At 38.1% G+C, this 6,461-nt stretch overlaps 1 long non-coding RNA gene across 1 annotated transcript; it reads left to right on the top strand.

Annotated features, from left to right (window-relative positions):
- Nucleotides 1-1,003: 1,003 nt before the first annotated feature.
- Nucleotides 1,004-5,355, top strand: LOC128291661 (uncharacterized). The gene is made up of 5 exons (XR_008281478.1): nt 1,004-1,414; nt 1,508-1,643; nt 2,113-2,440; nt 2,523-2,640; nt 3,370-5,355. It is a non-coding gene; the product is annotated as an uncharacterized LOC128291661 (long non-coding RNA).
- The last annotated feature ends 1,106 nt before the right edge of the window (nt 5,356-6,461 follow it).

Here is a 6,461-nt window from a genome sequence, read left to right on the forward strand (position 1 = left end):
ATCCTTTTTTTTCTAATTTCTCCTAATTAGGTTAAATTCACCTAACTAAAGCCTAATTAAACACACCACTAGACTCATAAATATTTCTACTAATTATTTACGAATTCTTTTTATTAAGACGGAAGCACGATAATGCACTTTTTTTATGCCCGTGAATTTTTGGTCATTACAACACGGGCGTATGGCTTGATCGTGTGTGACACATGGCCTTGGTACACAGCCGTGTGTCCCTCCAGGTAATCCTTCGAATTAAGTCAGTATACCCTACAGGTTTGGCACTGCCTAGACACATGAGCGTGTCTACTGGCCATGTGTGGCACACGGGCTGGCACATGGGCATATGGCTGGCCATGTGACCCAAGTCAGCAACCCCTCTAGTTTTCCCACGGCCAAGGCACACGGGCGTGTCTCCAGCTATGTGGTACAAGTCAAAATGTATGCCCTGTTTTCACACAGCCTGCAACACGGGCATGTCTGGTGATCGTGTAAGGCACACGGCCTGTTCACACGGGCGTGTGACCCTAGAATGTTTGAAAATTTTCTATGTTTCCCAAAGTTTACAAAAGTTATTGGTTTAGTCCCAAACCTCTTCTAAGCATGTTTTAAGGTCTCGTAGAACCTTATAAGGGACAATATGATTATGTTTGAATGATGTTTATGTGATAATGGATTTACATATGAGGAATGTATGTTGTATGTTATGATTTGATCGGTAATGCCTCGTAACCCTATTTCAGCAACGGATACAGGTTAGGGGTGTTACAGAACAACTTTGAATCAAAAGGAAGTGTTGAATATTTATTCACCTTGATTTGAAGTTAACCTATTACTTTGGAGTTAGTTAAATACTTAATAGAATATTTTGTCAATATTGTTTTTTTTTTCAATATCAATTGATGCTTTATTGATTGAGAAACTTGACTCGATTATAGACCAAAATAAATGACTCTACAAATGTCCTATTTTAATTGGCAACCAGAATGGTGCATTGGAATCTAAAAAGACAGAAATAAAATTAAAGAAAGCACACAAGAAAACAAAAATTAGAAAAGAAAACAAAAAGACTTAATCTAAAAAGAAATGAAAAAACCTAGGTCTGGAATCCTATTTTCCTTATCGCTGTAAACAAACTCCCTTTATGCATCAGCTGCTTCAGAGACCCTTCACCCACGATCAAACAAATGTTGCCTTTTCAAGCTCTAGTCTCTGTTACTCTCTGCGAGTTCTTCGGACCGATCCATCGATACAAAGTCCGGACTCAACAATATCAGTTATCTTTCGTCATCGTCGTAACTCCTATCGTGGTTTACCAGTCCTTCCACTGTGCGTGGTACCTCTTCCATCCAGTATCGAGGGCCTTCATATTTCTGCCCTTCCAACGCCAACCCATGTACTGCTTTGTTGGCTTCCCTTGGTACGTATTTGAACTGCAAGCTTCTGAATTTGGAGATTCTCCCCTTGATTTCTTGGATCAAATTTCTAATACATGATCTATCTTCTACTACAGAGATTAGTTTTCTGATAACAGTTAACGCATCTCCCTCAACACATATGTCTTGGAAACCCATTTCTTCTTCCATAGTAACAGTCTGAAAACACGCCCTCGCCTCGGCCATGGTCGGATCTGAGCTATTCTCCCATGGGTAAGTACACGATGCAATCACTAGTCCTTACTTATTTCTTGCAAATGATTCCTAAAAATAAACTTCGAAAGTTCTGATTAAAATGCGCATCAAAATTTATTTTTATAACATTATCCCTACGTGGCTGCCACACATTATTGTTAATCTCATGTCCGTTCTTAAAAATCTCACTTATGTTCTTTATTTCTATACAGTATGCATTGATAAAACCCAAAATTTCATGTACTCGGTCTCGTTTCCTTTCATGATAAATTTTGTTTCAGTTGTACCAAATAGCCCAGAAAAAGATAGTTCAAATTTTGCATTCTTCATTATTATGATTCTCATATTCAAATGCTAACCATTTTTTCCATTTGGTTTCTCTGTTGGTAATTGAATTAAACACTCCATATTCCCGCAATACTTGTTGAGTAAAGTTGCAATCCCAAAAGAGGTGGCTCACTGTTTCCTCTTATTCTTTGCATACTAGGTAAATCATGTTAACCACCAGCTTACGAGCTCTCAGTTTATACAGTACAAGCACAAATTCGTTAGCGACTCTCCACAAATGTATTCGAATCTTGCTTGGCTCCTTAAGATCCCATATGTTTGTAAAAACCTTAGATAGATGTTCATGTTGTATTCTAGTTTCCCCTATTGTATTCAGCCATTTTTAACCACTTTTGACCGTATAAAGCCCTGTTTTCTCGCCTCTTCAAATTAACACATCTTGTGGCTCACTGCCCATCAACAAAATTAAGAGAATTCTCTGCATCTGCTCCTCGCCAAATAATGAACGAATGTCCTCCTGCTTCCAGGTAACAAAATCCCTTTCAATTAAATCTAACACCATAGAATATCGAATATCAATATGTTGACAATCCACTCTTCCATTTTCAGGTCTCGATAACCATGCGTTATCCTAGATATTTACTGTCTTGCCGTCCTCGATTCTCCAACTAATCCCCTCCTCAAGAAGACGTCTAGCTCCTCATATACTTCACCAGGTATAGGAAGGGTAAGATCCTATTATTGCACTCATAAACTCCCTCCTTGGGAAATATTTTTCTTTCATTACACATTCGAACAAACAATTAAGTTGCGTAATAATTTTCCACCCCTGCTTTGCTAACAGGGCCTTGTTAAACTTTGATAAATCCTTAAAACCTAGCCCTCATTTCGCTTTAGCTATATACATATCACTCTACTTGTACCAATGTATACCTTTGTTGGTTTAGGAATTACGCCACCAAAATTTACACATTATATTCTCAAGTTCATGGCAAAATGAAACTGGTAACTTAAAATATTGCGTCGCATATGTAACACCCCGAATTTGGGCCTAGAAGTATTGGGCCTTGAGTGGGGGTCTGTATGGAGGTTGTATATAGGTATTTAATTGTGCAATGAAATGAAACAATTAAATGTTTGCTTTAGTGGTTAATGGCTTTGAGAAGTGTTGGAGAAATCTTGGGTTTAAACTTGGGCTTTAGCAAAAATTTTGGTATTAAGCGAAAAAAAAACTTGGATGCTTGGATGAGGGCCTTTTAAATTATTGTGGTAAATAAATGACACAAGGAAGCATGTAGTCTAGTGGTTGTGGCATCATTAAGGTTGTATAAGAGCCTGGGTTCAAGCCTTAGCTCTTGCAATTTATTTTGGTTTTTTTTAGGGAACCTGGACTTTGGCCTTTAGACCTTATAATTAATTAGGGATAAAATATGACACAAAAAGCCTTGTGGTTTAGTGGCAAGTAGCATGTGGAGCATCTGAGGGGAGGCATGGGTTCGAATCCCATGGCAAGCAAGGAGCATTTATTTTGCTAACAGGGGGCGGCAAGAGTTGGTGTTGAATTTAAACTCTGATGATGGAGGGATCCCACATCAGGAAGCTAACATAAGGGGGGATGCGAAGCTGGCTTTAAATAGAAAGAACCATGAGGAGAGTAGAGTTACCTTTCTTGGCTGATCCCTTTCGCTGTATGGCGTGCTCGTTTGGGTTGGGCGTCGGCTAAGAGTGCTCGGAGCGTTGATTAACTCTAGTCTCCTATCAGGTGTGTATTTCTCACTACTCTAGCTGTAGGATGCCTACTTCGGGCCGCGATGGGCCGAAAGGGGCCATGTGGGCCCAATAGGCCTACGGGCCCAATTGGATAAGTTGTTTGATTGTGTAATAAATATTAGACTAGGCTAGATGAATCTCATATCTGTGGCTAGATTTGGGCTAAAAGGGCCACACGAACGTGTGGGCCCATTTGGCCTGAGAATAGGCTTTAGGCCCATTCGTATTGTTATCCCTGTTTAGAATACTTTAGTTTACCAAATTACCAAAGTACCCTCGATTTACAGAATTATAGTTCTACCCTCGATTTATAGAATTACCATTTTACCCTCAATTTATAGAATTACCATTTTACCCTTGATTTACAAAATTACTAAAATACCCCTGGTTTGTAAAATTACTAAAATACCCCCTGATTTGTAAAATTACTAAAATACCCTCGACTTGTAAAAATTACCAAAGTACCCTCGATTTATAGAATTACTGTTTTACCCTCGATTTACAGAATTAGTATTTTACCCCTGATTTACAAAATTACCATTTTACCCTCGATTGTGAAATTACTGAAATACCCCTATAGGATAGAATTACTAAAACACCCCTAGTTTGTAAAATTACCAAAATACCACTGGTTTGTGAAATTATCGAAATACCCTTAATTTGTAAAATTACCAAAATACCCCTAATTTACAAAATTACAGAAATACCTTTGATTTGTAGATTTACCAAAACACCCTTGTAGGATGAAATGACTAAAATACCCCTAATAGGTAAAAAAACCGTAAAGCCCCTGTAGGGTAAGGTGACCGTAATACCCTTGTATGGTAAAATGATGAATACGCCCTTATGTTCTGTATGACTGATGTGCTTAGGATTTACATATATTGATATTGGAATCGTTAAGTTTGAGTGACAAGTGGTAGTTATCGTAACTGATTGATTATGGAATCGTTTCAACTTCAACCCGTAACAGGTGTGTACTAACCCTCGTAATAGCTTAGATTAATATTTGCTGAGAAGCCGAAATGCTAAAATACCGGTATTTCGAGAACTTGTGATTTTGCCTTTGCTTAAAGTGCGATAGATACGATATGATCAGTGGTTGGATCGATGGAATAGGTAAGAGCACAATTTTGTACACGATGGTAAGTTGGGCCTCAATGGGTTGGAATTGGGCCCAATGGGCTTTCGGGCCCATTTGGGTAAAATTGATAGAAAATGGAAACTGGAAAAGTTGCTTGATAATACGGTTAGTATTGTTGTAAAATTTGGATTAAGCAGGCTTAGTGGGCTAAATCGGCATTCGTAGGGCCCATTAGAGGTTTTGGGCCTAAAAGCCTGAGTTTGATAAAGTGGGTTAAAGATCATTGTTTAAACACTTGGAAATATTGATAATTGTTGATGAACATGGAAAACCTTGATATTTGGTAAAATTATGAAATTACCCTTATAGTATGAAAATGACTGTTTTGCCCTTAGGTAAAAATGACCATTATACCCCTAAGGTTTAATTATAAATTTGATACTGGGATATGATATACATGATTGATATGATATGCACATGATATGTATAAAATGCACAAGATATGTATGAAATGCACATGATATGTATGAAATGCACATGATGTATTCATAAATGCATTGGGTTGGGTTTTTATATGGATAGAGGAAGTGCAAAAGGGCTTATGCCCCAGTTTACTGAAAAAGGCTTTGCCCCAGTTATTAAAAGAGGCTAGGCCTCCAGATATATGATAAAGCACTATGCTTGCCGTTGGTGTGTTGGTTGGGTGGGTTGAATCATTCCCACATAGTGTGTTGGTTGGTACGGTGGAGAGTAGCGAATGGTGGGTCGAGTAGTCTCCCAAATGGGCTTGCATACATTCATTGGTATTTCATATGATATTGAAATGGGCTTGCATACATCCATTGACATTACATGTGATATTGAAATGGGCCTATGGGCCATACCATTTCTGAAGAAAGGCTTGACCCAGTGAAATGATTTATGAAAAGGCTTGACCAAATGATATGATTTATGAAAATGCTTGACCAAGATATGTCAAGACTAAATAGGGCTTTGGCCCGATTGTCTCGACATGTGTTTTCACTTGTTTGTATGTTATTGGGATTACACACTTGAGTTTTCGTAAACTCACCCGCTTCTAATTGTCCGTAATCCCTAAGCTTAGATGGTTTGGAGTCGTGAGGACTCGGAGATGGCCACACTCATCGCTTCTTTCTTTTAATTGCAATAAGTAGCCGATTTATTTCTTTATAAGTTTTATCTTATTAATATTATTATTTGGTTTTGGGTTGTAATAAGGCCATTTTAATTATTTTTCTGGGATCATTTTATTTTATACCCTATATTTTACTGATAACAATCCAAAATGGGTTAGACTTAGCCCACATTTTGAAAATGATAATTGTTTTCAAAGTAACGCAACGATACAATTAATCGGTTTATCAAAAATATCTACTTAAATGAATTCTAACTCGTTTTTCTCAAAACCTAACCTCGCACCAAAGTGTGGTAATGGTTATGGGCATGTCTAGGATTGGATCCATTCAAGAGCTTGGTACTTAAGCGACCTTCATGGCTCACCTCTTCGCTTTTTGGATACCTACCAGTGCAGACTTCCATTCACTTGGTTAAGCCTTATCAAACGACCGTTTTTTTAAAACACTAAAACAAAGCGTGGATTTTTAACTTCAATGTGGCACGTCAGATTCGGCCATTACGGCTGGGCCAGGTTTCGGGTGTTACAGCATAGATCG

Source organism: Gossypium arboreum, chromosome 4, assembly GCF_025698485.1.
Source record: "Gossypium arboreum isolate Shixiya-1 chromosome 4, ASM2569848v2, whole genome shotgun sequence".
In the NCBI taxonomy this organism is placed as follows: Eukaryota; Viridiplantae; Streptophyta; class Magnoliopsida; order Malvales; family Malvaceae; genus Gossypium; species Gossypium arboreum.